This window comes from Zingiber officinale, chromosome 9A (genome assembly GCF_018446385.1).
Source record: "Zingiber officinale cultivar Zhangliang chromosome 9A, Zo_v1.1, whole genome shotgun sequence".
In the NCBI taxonomy this organism is placed as follows: domain Eukaryota; kingdom Viridiplantae; phylum Streptophyta; class Magnoliopsida; order Zingiberales; family Zingiberaceae; genus Zingiber; species Zingiber officinale.
In genome coordinates this window covers 130,042,465-130,057,915 of record NC_056002.1, presented here as the reverse complement: position 1 = coordinate 130,057,915, position 15,451 = coordinate 130,042,465, and the positions used below count along the sequence as shown (strand labels likewise).

At 41.1% G+C, this 15,451-nt stretch overlaps 1 pseudogene; it reads left to right on the top strand.

Moving 5' to 3' along the window:
* Positions 1-15,074, top strand: part of LOC122019581 — a 98,295-nt pseudogene extending 83,221 nt beyond the window's left edge.
* Positions 15,075-15,451: the final 377 nt, after the last annotated feature.

The window sequence follows — 15,451 nt, the reverse complement described above, 5'->3', positions numbered from 1 at the left end:
CTTCGCAACGACGGCTCACTTCCCCTTTCTTCCTCCTCCTCCACTCCTGGTTACGATCTACTTTCCCGTATATTCTTGTACAACTGTTGCTCTCCGTAAGGGAAAAAATAAGGGTTTTTTGGAAGCGATTTATGATTTCTGCACAGTGTTTCTTGTAGGCAGGAAAAAAAGAGGGGATTTCTCCCCCTCAAAACGAGTTGCTTTTGCTTTGATTTTTTGTTTTTTTGTCGATGTTTTATTTTTAGAGAAAAGGGATTACTTCCCTAAAATCTACCCTTTGATTGTGTTGATGGTTAGAAATCTCTTTTCTTCTCTAAAATCTGCCATTTCCGTTTGCATTTTCGTTCCTTTAATTTACTAAGCAACTAAAGTTTACTAACTTATCAACAGTTTGATTAAACAAGCTCACATTGGCTATTTGAGATCCAATCTCATGGAGCCTTTACTTTGCAGTGATACTTATTAACTGTTTCTTGGTAGATCATTGAAACTATCTGAATGGAGGGTATTTTGCTGCAGGTAGATTCTTGTTCTCACCCCAAAGGGAGGAGTTGGAGGAGGTCGTCCTCACCGAGGCCAATTTTGAGAAGGAGGTCGGCCAGGATCGTGCCACCCTTGTCGAGTTCTACGCTCCATGGTATTCCTTTTTTTTTTCTTTTTTAATTGGATGATCTGCCGAAGTTTTTGGCAACCTTCACCTGGAAGAATCTTTCTATCAAATCCTTGACGATCTAAATAGTCTGGTTTGCGGTTGTTGATTTTCAGTGGTTCTTGTAGTTTTCGTGATGGATTTGGCGACGCTGAGTTCGCGTTTGATGGAAAAATTCGAACGGAGAAAGATAGAACATGAAATTGTCTCCGATTTATCTTAGCTTATAGTTCGGAAATCGAAACCTACTTCTGTGCCTTTGATGTTGAAATTCTTATTTGCTCTTCACCATTGTTTCTTCTTATGTGGAAATTGAAACCGCGACTTGTATTTCTCTTTAGAAGATACACTTGAAATGCACTGTATATGGTCGATTCTCATATCTGATTGTTTGCCAAGACTATAGAAGATGAATGTAGACTCCATTAAGTATCCAATTTAAAGCAAAGGATCTCCATGTGTGTGTATTTTAATTGCATAATTTTAGCCCTTCTAATACCATTTTGTCGCAAGTGTGGACACTGTTGTTAGGATCTTCGGATGGCTAGAGAGGGGGGGTGTGAATAGCCTCCTCTAAAACTAAACTAATTTCTTCAATCAAATCGTTAGCGCAGCGGAAATATGCACATGAAAATCTAATACAAGGAAAAGAAAGACACACACCACTAACACCAGTATGTACGAGGTTCGGGGATAACTTGCCCCTACTTCTCGGTGTGTCCGTAAGGTGGACGATCCCTTGATCTTTCGGTAGATCACACCCTGGATAGGTACCGGCTAGAGATTTCTCCTTCTCGGTGGAGTAACCTCTCCACAAAGTCTCAAAAGTTATGTAAAATAAAGCACAAGACTTACAGATCAGTGGCTAAAAAGAATGAAGAAAGATCGCTCACAGCCACGCAAAGACAACAGTTAAACAGAGCACAAGAAGGAAGCACAGCCAAGAACTCAAAGCTCAGCACCCTTGCTTGATCGACCGAGAGAGTTCTCTCTAGAACCTCTCTTCATCTTTCTTCTTATGCCTCTGCTTCCACTGCGTTCAGCCTGTCCCGAATTGCTGTCAACTTGCACCAAATCCCTGTTGCACGCTACGACGTCGCCAATCACTCTTCCTCCTCCTCTGGTTCTCTGAACTCACTCCAATAGAACTCATAGTCTTCACTGGGGTCTCTGAGCTCGAACCAATGAACAAGAGTCAAGCTGATTCCCAACTGATCGCAGCCTGATCACAGCCTGATCGCAGCCAGTAACCGTTGATGCTCCAATTGCACCATGTGCAGCGAAACACAGTAGAAATAACCCTTTGTCTTATTCTTCTAATGGAGCTTAATTTGAATTTAAGCATTGGCATGATACCTGTAACCTGCAACTTGAAAAGCTAACAGCAGATGGTTAATTCAGATGGATCAGAAGTTGCAGAGAAACAGTAGAAATTTCAGACAGTATTGTGGATCGATCAACAGACCGATCCACAGCTTGTTGGACCGATCAGGCTATGGCCTGATCGGTCCAGGAGAGCTCTGATCGGTCTGTGGACCGATCAGGCCATAGGTGGATCGGTCCACAGATTGATCCCCTATATTCTCTCCCGAACTTCATTGCGCCCTGATCGGTCTCCAGACCGATCAGTAAATCACACAGAAAGTTATTGATTGGTTACTGATCGGTCTACAGACCGATCAGTAATTCTCATAGTGGATTACTGATTGGTTACTAATCGGTCTGGCGACCGATCAGATAACCATAGTATCACTGGATCGGTCAACAGACTGATCCAATGCCTATGTAGGTAGGTTTAGAGCTTCCCAGCCCTAAACCCTAAAGCCTTCCTGGTCTAGAGAACGAGCTACCGAGCCCTCTCTGACCTAGTCCGGAGAACGAACTACCAAGCCCTCTCCGACTTCGTCCGGTCCAGAGAACGAGCTACCGAGCCCTCTCTGACCTAGTCCGGAGAATAAGCTACAGAGCCCTCTCCGACTTCGTCCGGTCCAGAGAACGAGCTACCGAGCCCTCTCTGACCTAGTCCGGAGAACGAGCTACCGAACCCTCTCCGACTCCGTCCGGTCCAGAGAACGAGCTACTGAGCCCTCTCTAACCTAGTCCGAAGAACGAGCTACCGAGCCCTCTCCAACTCCGTCCGGTCCAGAGAACGAGCTATCGAGCCCTCTCTGACCTAGTCCGGAGAACGAGCTACCGAGCCCTCTCCGACTTAGCGTGCCAAGTTTCCATACTTGGACTTTTCCCTTCCACCTGATCAACATTGATCAGTAATCAATCTAAGTTTAATTAATATCTGATACAAACTTAAATCAGTGTCAACATCAAAACAACAGCCAGGTTAGACCGTATCAACAATCTCCCCCTTTTTGTTGTTTGACAACACGATTTAAGTTTAGATCAGAAATTCTCATATTTCTCTCATTTTAGGGGAATCAAGATCCTCCCCCTAAGACGAATACAACACTAAGGAAGTCAATAATCCTCAAGGTTATCCTCTCCCCTAAAATCAAAACTTCATTCATCTCTAAACTTAGTCATCTTCTCCCCCCCCCCCTTTGTCAAACACCGAAAAGGTGCGAATTAGGTAATAAGACTCAAAGGACTCCCCTTTAACCCATACTATCTCTTTTTTTTAATCCACACAGAATTCCCTCTAAGTGTAATATCGGACAGTAAATAAGAGACAATCAAGATATGTCATATGAAAAACATATAAATAGTCAATAAGAACTGAAAAATAAAGAGCAACAGGTAATAGAAAAACGAGTAGCATAAACAGCTAATATCCAGGTCAGACATAGTATCTATCAAACAGTATCTGAAACATAGGCAGTCAAAATGACCAACATAAAACAAAGTGTATCAATCAACATCCTTAATATGAGGAGCATCATCATCATCTGCTGGAGGAATGAATCCCTGAGGCGGCATGCTCGAGGGTGGATAGCCCGAGTAATACTGTGGAGGTGGGTAGCTGGCCATCCATCCCAGAAGCACCTGCTGCGTCGCTAACTGCTGACTGCGTAGATCATCGTAACGCTGGTCAATCCGAACGCGCAGCCCATGGAGCTTAGCAGCCAGTAGCTCATCGTGCTGATCAATGCGGCTCTCCAGCTCAGCAATCTACCAGCGCAGATCAGGATCTGCCTCTCTATACTCAGCAGCAGCAGGAGGAGGAGCAGCAACGGGAGCAGCATCAACCTGTCGTGGAGGTGCCCGTGGTAACTCACCCAGTGCTCTCCCGTCCTTCCAACGAGCCGCCCCATTCTGTCCTATGATGCTAGACTTGGAAAATGCACGTTTTCCAAGTCTGCAGTCCTGCCTCACCATCTTGACTATCCTTCCCTTGGAGACATCAATATGTAGGGTCTCGACCCAATCCGTAATTACATGCACATAAGGCATATAAACTGTGAAGCTGTTAGGCTCACTATAGGAGATGATAGAAGAGTAAATGCTCAACATGATATCAAAATCGAGACGCCGACGCAATCCATAAAGCATCAGGCAGTGATATGGTCGGATCTCTGCCAAGGGCTTGGATGTGATTGGCAGACGGCAATTTGTGACAATCTTAAAAAGAATGTAATCTGGAGCAGATAGTCTCAGGGCTGCAAAGGTAGGAAAATCAACATCTAACTCATCCTGTCCACCCGGTCTAGGATGTCCGAAGAAATACTCATAAATGGAGTCAGATGAGACATCAAATGGAGAAGGTAAAGGGTCTGGTAAATCAAGATATATGGAAAAGATATTTTCTGAACACCTTCGGCAGGCTAGATAGTCAAAGAAGGCCGAGAAAGAGAAATCAACAGTTTGCTTAGCAACTCTAGTTCTATAATTAACATCATTAGTTTGATGAAGATTATTATAAAACTCGAATACTAAATCATAATTGATGTCCCGTTCTAAGTAGACTAGAGAATCAAGTTTGTAATAGTCAATTATTTCTGACACAGATGGACAGAATTCATCTATGAATTTTCGATCCACAGACCTACAAGGAAGCAGTTTGAAAGTTCTTTGTTTAAAGGCTTCTTCAAAGTGATGGTTTGGAAATCGTCCAGAAATGGATGGTTGAGGTCGGGAGGGAGCCTTAGATTTGGATTTCTCAGTTGACGACTTAGAGGTTCCCTCACCAGCTTGTTTCTTCCTAAAGGTTTTTCAAACAAATGTGACAAGGACGGGGCAAATAGGTGAGCACGGAAAGCACCAACGACCGAGAACCAAGCCAATAACACAGATATGATGAAAAATGAAGATTGAAGTGCCAAAATGAGTAGAGCTCGGGGAGAATGGAGTTACCTTGGTGCCATATCTCTCGGAGAACGAAGAGAAGAGTTGAGGCGTAGGTGGGTGTCGGCTAGGGCTTCGGCGTGCAATGGGAAGAGAAAGGATCGGGAAGAGTTAAGAGGGATGGGATCGATCCAGGTGTTGATTGATCGGACGGCTGTCCGATCAAGATCTCCCTTGGTCTCCTGAATACCCTGATCGGTCGGTGGACCGATCAGGGAATCTCCTGATCGGTCCCTGGACCGATCAGGATCAAGCGCGGTGGGTCTCCAATACCCTGATCGGTCGGTGGACCGATCAGGGGATCTTCTGATCGGTCCCTGGACCGATCAGGATCCTCGCATAATAATCTGATTGGTCCCTGGACCGATCCAGAATAATCTGATCGGTCCCTGGACCGATCAGGGAAAGTATCATCAAGCGCAGAGAGTTCTGGATCGATCGATAGACCGATCCAGCCTCTTCTGATCGGGCTGTAGACCGATCAGTGTCTGACAAACTGAAAATTCAGGAATTTCAGTAATCTGAGATTCGAAGAAGTTTTAATGTTTCTAAAAACTGAAGATTCAGAACTCAATAAGTTCAGAAACTTCCAAATTCAGAACCTAGTACCTGAAGAATCTACAAACATGAATATTTTCGAAAGATAAGCTTTTACAATCTGAAATTGCTCAGAACCCAAAAGTTCCAAACCTTTAAAAACTTAGATCAACTCCAAACGTAGACGTTTTTGAATCTAAAAGTTTCAAAGCCAAAAAAACTTCTGAAACTATGATCTATGGTGGACCACAGTATTAATCAAGATTTAGGCTCTCTATTACCTGTTCAAAACACATCCTTGCTATGATCAGTTTCAAGTTTGTCAGAATATATTGCTATCATTACTTCAACAACTTGTCCTATTTTCAATCAAAGTCATGAAAGGTATCGATCAAAGGTATCAATCAACACATCATCCATAGTTAGAAAATTTCTAGGTAAAGGTCCAACCAAGTTTCCTTGGTTGGAATATATGAGTAAGATCTAGGAACCAAATACACATGAATTATGTAATGGTCTTCCCCATACTCAATTTATGTCTCTTCAACCTAATTATTCAAGAGATGCATGATACATTTTGAATAATTTGGCTAATCCTAGCATCTCACCCCATTTCTAGCAAACAAAAATAATTTGTTAAATCTTATAGTTTGTGTGAGATGTCCCCAAGTTGCCCAAATTAATTTCCCAATTTCTCTTGTCGTTTTAATTGTCTTTATTGATCATGATGAAGTCCTAATAGCCTATTGAGCCAAACACATTCCCAATTCTCTCCTTAAATGACTAAATTCATTTTCCGGAAGGGGTTTGGTGAAAATATCGGCTAGGTTTGATTTTGACTCAACATATGTGAGCGCAATGTCTCCCCTAGCTACGTGATCTCTAATGAAGTGATGACGCACTTCAATGTGTTTGGTCCTTGAATGATGGACTAGATTTTTCGTTAGGTTTATTGTGCTGATGTTGTCACACAACACTTGCACTCCCTTATATGAAAGCCCATAATCTTCTAGGGTGTGGATCATCCACAACAATTGTGATACACTCTCTCCCATGGCAATGTATTCAGCTTCGGTCATGGAGAGAGCAACGCAATGTTGCTTCCGACTTGACCAACTAACCAATGATGAACCTAAAAATTGGTAACCCCCACTAGTGCTTTTCCGATCCAATTTGCACCCAGCATAATCGGAGTCGGTATAACCTATCAAGTCAAAAGACTCCGTACGAGGGTACCAAAGACCTACTCTAATTGTGCCCTTAAGGTATCTCAGGATTCTCTTAACTACAATTAAATGAGATTCCTTGGCACAGACTTGATATCTAGTGCACATGCCCACAGCAAAAAGTATGTCCGGTCGACTAGCTGTGAGATATAGAAGACTACCGATCATGCTTCTATATTGCGTTAGATCAACTGGTTTTCCAGTCTCATCATTGTCAAGGTGAGTGTTTGTCGCCATTGGAGTGGATACTTCCTTAGAGTCACTCATTTTGAATTTCTTGAGCATCTCTTGAGTGTATTTCGTCTGATGGACATAAATGTCATCTCAAGTTTGTTTGATTTCAAGTCCAAGGAAGAATGTCAATTCTCCCACCAGACTCATCTCAAACTCACTTTCCATGTGAGTGATAAATTCATTCAAATAGCCCTTGTTATTTGAGCCACAAATTATGTCATCGACATACACCTGGGCTACAAATATGTTTTCACCATCTCTATGCAGAAATAGTGTTGGATCTATTTGACCTCTTACAAAACCCTTTTCTAGTAAGTAAGTTGACAACCTTTCGTACCAAGCTCGAGGTGCTTGTTTAAGCCCATAAAGAGCTTTCTTGAGCTTGTACACGTGGTTTGGAGCTTCGGTATTCACAAACCCCGGTGGTTGTTCAACATAGACCTCTTCTTTAATGAAACCGTTTAAGAAGGCCGATTTAACGTCCATTTGATAGAGCTTGAAGCCTCTATGTGCAGCAAAGCTAGCATCAAACGAATGGACTCTAATCGGGCCACGAGAGTATAAGTCTCATCATAATCGAGGCCTTCAACTTGACTATAGCCCTTGGCTACAAGTCTTGCCTTGTTTCTTACGACTTCTCCCTTTTGGTTTAACTTATTTTTGAAGACCCATTTGGTTCCAATAATGGAGGTCTTCTTAGGTCTAGGAACTAAGTCCCACACTTGGCTCCTTTCAAATTGACCTAACTCATCTTGCATAGCTATGATCCAGTCAGGATCGTGCAATGCCACATCGACTATTTTTGGTTCGATTTCTGAGATCAAGGCGACCTCATTAGACTCATTTCTAAAGAATGATCTAGTCCTAACCCCTTGTTGGATGTCTCCAACAATCTGGTCTTGGGGATGACTAGAGGCTATCCTGGATTTCCTTGGCGTCGGCGGTGCCTCATGAGTGGTCTCACTAGGCACAGGCAAAGACTCAGTATCAGGCAAAGGATCAGCCTGAGCCCTTTGTTGCCTTTGCTCATCGTCATCGGAGTCAACTTCAACTCTTTCTATGTTTTGATCATTCAAACTTAGCCTTCTAAGTTCAAATTGAATTTCTCCTACATCCCTCGATTGATCATTTGATTTAGGGATTTCTTCAAATGCTACATTCGAGGACTCTTCAATCAATTTAGTCCTATTATTATAGACTCGATAGGCTTTGCTGATGAGAGAGTACCTGACCAGTATCCCTTCATCAGCCTTAGCCGTGAACTTTCCAAGATGATCCTTGGTGTTCAAGATAAACACCTTACAACCAAACACCCTAAGATGTTTAATTGTAGGGGATTTTCAAAACCAAAGTTCATGGGGAGTCTTTCCTAAAAACCTATGTATCAAGACTCGATTTTGCACATAGCAAGCTGTATTTACAGCTTCAGCCCATAAGTAGCTCGGTAGTGAGTACTCATTGAGCATACTTTGTGCAGCCTCTTGCAAGACTCGATTCTTTCTCTCCACAACCTCATTTTGCTGTGGGGTCCTTGGAGTAGAGAACTCATGCCTATATCCTTTTTCTTGACAAAATTCTAAAAATCTATGATTTTGAAATTCTCCACCATGATCACTTCTAATTATTTTAATTGTTGTTGATTTTTCATTTTCAGTTCTTCTACAAAAGGAAATAAAAATATCTATGGTTTGATCCTTATTTTTCAAAAATAAAGTCCATGTATATCTAGTAAAGTCATCAATGATCACTAAGCAATATCTACTTCCATTCAATGAAATGACATTACTACAATCAAATAAGTCCATATGCAATAAATCTAAAGCAGCAGAGGTACTTACAGCGCTTTTACCTTTATGAGACGCTTTTGTTTGCTTACCCTTTTGACATGCATCACATAATTTTGTCTTTTGGTACTTGATGCTTGGTAAGCCTCGCACTAATCCTTTGTTGGCCAGCTTTCGAATATTCTTCATGTTTATGTGGGCCAATCTCCTATGCCAGAGCCATGATTCTTCTTCTTTTGACATGAAACACTTAGCAGAGGCATTAGTAGCACTTTTAAAAGATACTTGATAAATGTTATCTACCCTTGTGCCTACTAGTACCGTGTCAAGTGTGTCAATGTGTTTGACCAGACATTGATTTGAATGAAATTCAATTGTGTAACCTGTATCACACAATTGGCTGACACTTAGGAGATTAAAGGTCATCCCCTTGACTAGAAGGACATTCTTGATTTGGAGACATTCGGATATATGAATGTCTCCAACTCCTATAACCTTAAGGCTATCATTATTACCAAATGACACATTACCTCTATTTTTGTTTTGAAGGGTGGTAAAGAGTGACTTGTCCCCGGTCATGTGCTTGGAGCACCCACTATCAACAAACCAAGTTGATAGATGCTCCCCCTTGACCAATGCCTACAAGACACGAAAAATAGATGTTTTAGGTACCCAAATATTGGGACCTAATGCATCTACAATGAAAGACCTAGGAACCCATGCCTTGGTCACAACCTTCCTAGTCTCATGAACCCTAGAAGCATGTGATCTATGAAATTGGTTTCTAGACACTAGTGAAATGAAACTAGACTCCTTAGGTTGATATCCTAACCCAGCCTTGTTGTAGACCACCCTTTGGGCATTTAGAATCATATCTAAGGTCTTAGAGCTAGTTGAGAATTTTTCAAGCATTTTCTTGAGTTTCTCAACTTCACCCTTTAAGGCTTTGTTTTCATCCTCAAGGACCTCTAGATGTAGGTCATCAACCTCATCTTCCCTAAGGGCTCTCAAGTGCTCTACTTCATCTTTTAATGATTTAATTTGAGTTTTTGATTTCTTAAGCAAAGTAGATAAATGTGCAATGGTTTTATAACATTTCTCTAAATGAGGAGAGGTTACCTCTTCATCATCCGAAGATGATGAAGTCGCGGTTGAGGTGTCACTTGTGTCACCATCACTCTCGGAATCCGGTTCCTCCCTTGCCATAAATGCTAATTGACGTGTGCTTTTCTCCTTCTTCTCTTCCTCCGATGAGCTTGAGGAGGATTCATCCCAAGTAGCCTTGAGAGCTTTCTTCTTCTTGGCCCTTTCCTCCTTCTTCTTGAGTTTTGGACACTCGCTCCGATAGTGTCCTTTCTTGCTACACTCATAACAAGTAACATTAGTTTTATCAACATTTTGATCGATAGGTTTACCTTTCCCTTTGTATCTCAGCTTCTTCTCATGATTCTCCTTATAAAGTTGTCCATCTCGCTTGATGATGATCCACCTTCATCATCGGACTCGGAGGAGGATGAGGATGAAGGAACCTCTTTTTCCTTCTTCTTTTCTTTCTTCCTTCTTCCATCTTTGCTCTTTTCTCCTGCAACTAAGGCAATACCTTTCTCTTTTTGACCCTTGTTAGCAAACTCATGGAGTTCCATTTCACAAAAAAATTCATCTACTTTAACAATTGAAAGGTCCTTGGAGACCTTGTAGGCATCTATCATAGATGACCACAGGGCATTCCTAGGAAAGGCTTTGAGAGCATACCTTACGAGATCGCAATTCTCTACGCATTCATCTACGGAATGAAGACCATTGATAATTTCTTTGAACCTTCCGTGTAGTTCACTTACCGTCTCGTTCTCCTTCATTGTGAGGTTTTGTAGTTGGTTTAAGAATAAATCTCTCTTGGCGATCCGAGAGTCTCGAGTTTCTTCTTGGAGCTCGATGAGTTTGTTCCACAAGTCTTTTGCGCTCGTGAATGGACCTACCTTGACGAATTGATCCTTGGCTATCCCACATTGTAGAGTGACCACTGCCTTGGCATCAGCTTGTCCTTTGCGAGTTTGCTCAGTAGACCACCTTGATGAGTCAAGTTCCTTACCTTCTTCGTCCTTCGGAGGTGTAAACCCTTCCTTGACGGAGAACCACATTGAGATGTCGGTCTTGAGATAATATTCCATGCGGCTCTTCCAGTATTGAAAGTCTGCTCCATCGAAGTAGGGTGGATGATTGGTGCTAAACCCTTCCTTCATAGCCATCTTCTTGCTCTTTAGGGTTTTAATCCGGATGAAGAGAACCTGGCTTTGATACCACTTGTTAGGATCTTCGGATGGCTAGAGAGGGGGGGTGTGAATAGCCTCCTCTAAAACTAAACTAATTTCTTCAATCAAATCGTTAGCGTAGCGGAAATATGCACATGAAAATCTAATACAAGGAAAAGAAAGACACACACCACTAACACCAGTATGTACGAGGTTCAGAGATAACTTGCCCCTACTCCTCGGCGTGTCCATAAGGTGGGCGATCCCTTGATCTTTCGGTAGATCACACCCCGGATAGGTACCGGCTAGAGATTTCTCCTTCTCGGTGGAGTAACCTCTCCACAAAGTCTCAAAAGTTATGTAAAATAAAGCACAAGACTTACAGATCAGTGGCTAAAAAGAATGAAGAAAGATCGCTCACAGCCACGCGAAGACAACAGTTAAACAGAGCACAAGAAGGAAGCACAGCCAAGAACTCAAAGCTCAGCACCCTTGCTTGATCGACCGAGAGAGTTCTCTCTAGAACCTCTCTTCATCTTTCTTCTTATGCCTCTGCTTCCACTGCGTTCAGCCTGTCCCTAATTACTGTCAACTTGCACCGAATCCCTGCTGCACACTACGACGTCGCCAATCACTCTTCCTCCTCCTTTGGTTCTCTGAACTCACTCCAATAGAACCCATGGTCTTCACTGGGGTCTTTGAGCTCGAACCAATGAACAAGAGTCAAGCTGATTCCCAACTGATCGCAGCCTGATCACAGCCTGATCACAGCCAGTAACCATTGATGCTCCAATTGCACCATGTGCAGCGAAACACAGTAGAAATAACCCTTTGACTTATTCTTCTAATGGAGCTTAATTTGAATTTAAGCATTGGCATGATACTTGTAACCTGCAACTTGAAAAGCTAACAGCAGATGGTTAATTCAGATGGATCAAAAGTTGCAGAAAAATAGCAGAAATTTCAAACAGTATTGTGGATCGATCAATAGACCGATCCACAGCTTGTTGGACAAATCAGGCTATGGCCTGATCGGTCCAGGAGAGCTCTGATCGGTCTGTGGACCGATCAGGCCATAGGTGGATCGGTCCACAGACTGATCCCCTATATTCTCTCCCGAACTTCATTGCGCCCTGATCGGTCTCCAGACCGATCAGTAAATCTCACAAAAAGTTATTGATTGGTTACTGATCGGTCTACAGACCGATCAGTAATTCTCACAGTGGGTTACTGATTGGTTACTAATCGGTCTGGCGACCGATCAGATAACCATAGTATCACTGGATCGGTTAACAGACCGATCCAATGCCTATGTAGGTAGGTTTAGAGCTTCCCAACCCTAAACCCTATAGCCTTCCTGGTCTAGAGAACGAGCTACCGAGCCCTCTCTGACCTAGTCCGGAGAACGAACTACCGAGCCCTCTCTGACCTAGTCCGGAGAACAAGCTACCGAGCCCTCTCCGACTTCGTCCGGTCCAGAGAACGAGCTACCGAGCCCTCTCTGACCTAGTCCGGAGAACGAGCTACCGAGCCCTCTCCGACTCCGTCCAGTCCAGAGAACGAGCTACCGAGCCCTCTCTGACCTAGTCCGGAGAATGAGCTACCGAGCCCTCTCCGTCCGGTCTAGAGAACGAGCTATCGAGCCCTCTCTGACCTAGTCCAGAGAACGAGCTATCGAGCCCTCTCCGACTTAGCGTGCCAAGTTTCCATACTTGGACTTTTCCCTTCCACCTGATCAACATTGATCAGTAATCAATCTAAGTTTAATTAATATCTGATACAAACTTAAATCAGTGTCAACATCAAAACAACAGCTAGGTCAGACCGTATCAACAACTGTAAGAAGCTTTCCCCTGAATATGAAAAGCTTGGATCGAGCTTTAAAAAGGCTAAATCTGTTTTAATTGGGAAGGTTAGCATCGTTCTAAATCAGGCCAAGAAGCATCATCTCTTTTACTGAATAGGACATGCTCAGATTCCTTTTTTGGTTTTATCTTTTCTGATCATTTTGAGTCTAAATGTAGCACACTACTAGTGTGCTATACTACCATGTAGTGATTGGGCTTAATTTACCTTTTTTGTTGTTATATTTAGGTGGACTGTGATGAACATAAGAGCATATGCAGCAAGTATGGAGTGTCAGGATACCCAACAATTCAGTGGTTTCCTAAAGGGTCCTTGGAACCAAAAAAGTGAGTATGATCCTATCCTGGAATTAGATACATCATATTGGTTTTATGTTTTTCTTTAATCTTTCACAGAACAATCTTCTTTACATATGATGCATAATAAATATGAACAATCATGCAGATATGAAGGTCCACGAGCTACAAAAGCACTTACTGAGTTTAAGAATACTGAAGGGGGTACATTGCAAATTATATTTACTAAAAATTCTTGAAATGACAATTTTAGATATGGTCAAATATTATTCTTTCACCTGAATTAATTTTTTACCTTTTATTTGTGGGCTTATTGTTGTAGGAACAAATGTGAAACTAGCAACTATCCCTTCTAATGTAGTAGTATTGACTCCAGACATTTGATTAGATTATTCTTGATGTATATAAAGATGTTCTTGTTGAATTCTATGCACCATGGTTAGTGTATTTGTTGAAGTTCCTTTTTTTCTCTCCATTTGTAGTATTAGATACTTTTCCTTATCCACTGTAGACGACTAAGTTTCTTATCTTCAAAAAGCTGTGGCCACTGCAAGCATCTTGCTCCTGTGAGTATTTTTGTTGAGATAGGGCTTAAGGCCTAGATTAGCCTAAGGTCATATTTGTCATGTTTTTAATTATGAGATTACTAGATCTAACCTGATTTTTTTTTTGGTGCAGATATATGAGAAGTTAGCCAATGCATACAAATTGGAAGATGATGTTGTCATTGCTAACTTGGATGCTGATAAATACAAGGATTTAGCATAAAAGTAAGTCTTGAATATGCAATTTTCATATGGTGTGCACTGTTAAGTTTTATGCATGATCACAATCTAGAATCTGGTTATTTATGTTATTAGCTAACAAATTGAGGTTGAAAGTTGATATATTCATTGATGTGGATTCAGTCAATTGTGTACCTTAAATGCTTCATTAATTGTGCTACCTATTTAGATTTTGGAGAAATATTATATGATGTTAATTTAGAGTAAGTTGAAAGTAGGTATCAGTTATTGAATTATATGTATTTTGAAACTTACATATTGATAAATAGTTGTCAAACTGAGAGTTATGTATTTCTAATCACCTATGTACTAGATTTAGATTTGGGGAATTGTGGTATTGTGATGTTAGTTGATACCTTAAATGCAGAATCAACATTTGATTGAGAGGAGGATCATATTCACTCACAATTCTTGTTTTCTACAAATTTAATACTTGAATTCGTTGATGTTTGAGAAGAAGTGTAATGCTAAAATGCTTTCAACCTTATCCAACATTCATCTGACATGAAAATTGTGTGAAAAATGTGCATTATGACCTACTATATTTTGTGCTTAATCATTATTATTTCTCAAATTATCATGATGAAGTCCTCTTTAGTCATTTTTTTTGGTATATCATCCTTACTATGATAGGGTGTTAGCAATAATTTGGTTTAATATGAATGATTCCATCTAAAAATTCACTATACTAAAGACTATTTAGTCATTTCCTATGTGGTAGGACCAGAATTTTCAACTTTGTCATTCTAAAATTAGTTTGTTAAGTGGGATGCCTTCTGCATTTTAGGTATGGAGTTAGTGGTTATCCTACCTTGAAGTTTTTTCCCAAGGAAAACAAAGCTGGTGAAGATTAAGAGGTTGAACGAGAGTTGGATGATTTTGTTAAATTTATTAATGAGAAATTTGGCACTAGCTGTGATGCGAATGGTCAACTTACCTTCCAGATGAGTGATAGATTGTGAAGGATCATATTGACAAACTTTGTTCTTCAGTCGTATTTGAAGATTGGTTTGACTAATGCAAGCTAGTATTGTGGCAAGCTTAGATGCTTTAGTGAAGGAGTTCGTGAGTGCTTCCAATGAAGAGCAAAAGGTAATTTTCTTTGGAATGGAAGAGGAAGTTGCAAAGCTAACCGGTTCATCTGCAAGGTAGGGCATTTTTCAAGTCTTTAGCTATTGCACTCACTACTACCGAATATGTATATGAATGTGTTGTCAGCTGGTTTTCTTCAATGCATTTCTTTGATAACAACATGTTACTTTGTTTTGGTATTCTCTCTCATATTTAAGAATTTCTCTCCCCTTAGATGATATATATAACATAATGCATTGTACATTTGTACTTGATAAGGTCGAACAATGATTAGGACTGATCCTGGGATGTTATAGTTGATATTTTTTAGTTTATGTTGTGTATTTTTTTTAAAAAAAAAACTACTCCAGTTAGACACTGTTTTACTATGTAGTTTTTGACCCTTGACGCTCCTTTTTAGCCCTCAAACCTCCATTTTTTCCTTGGAGCATCCAGAA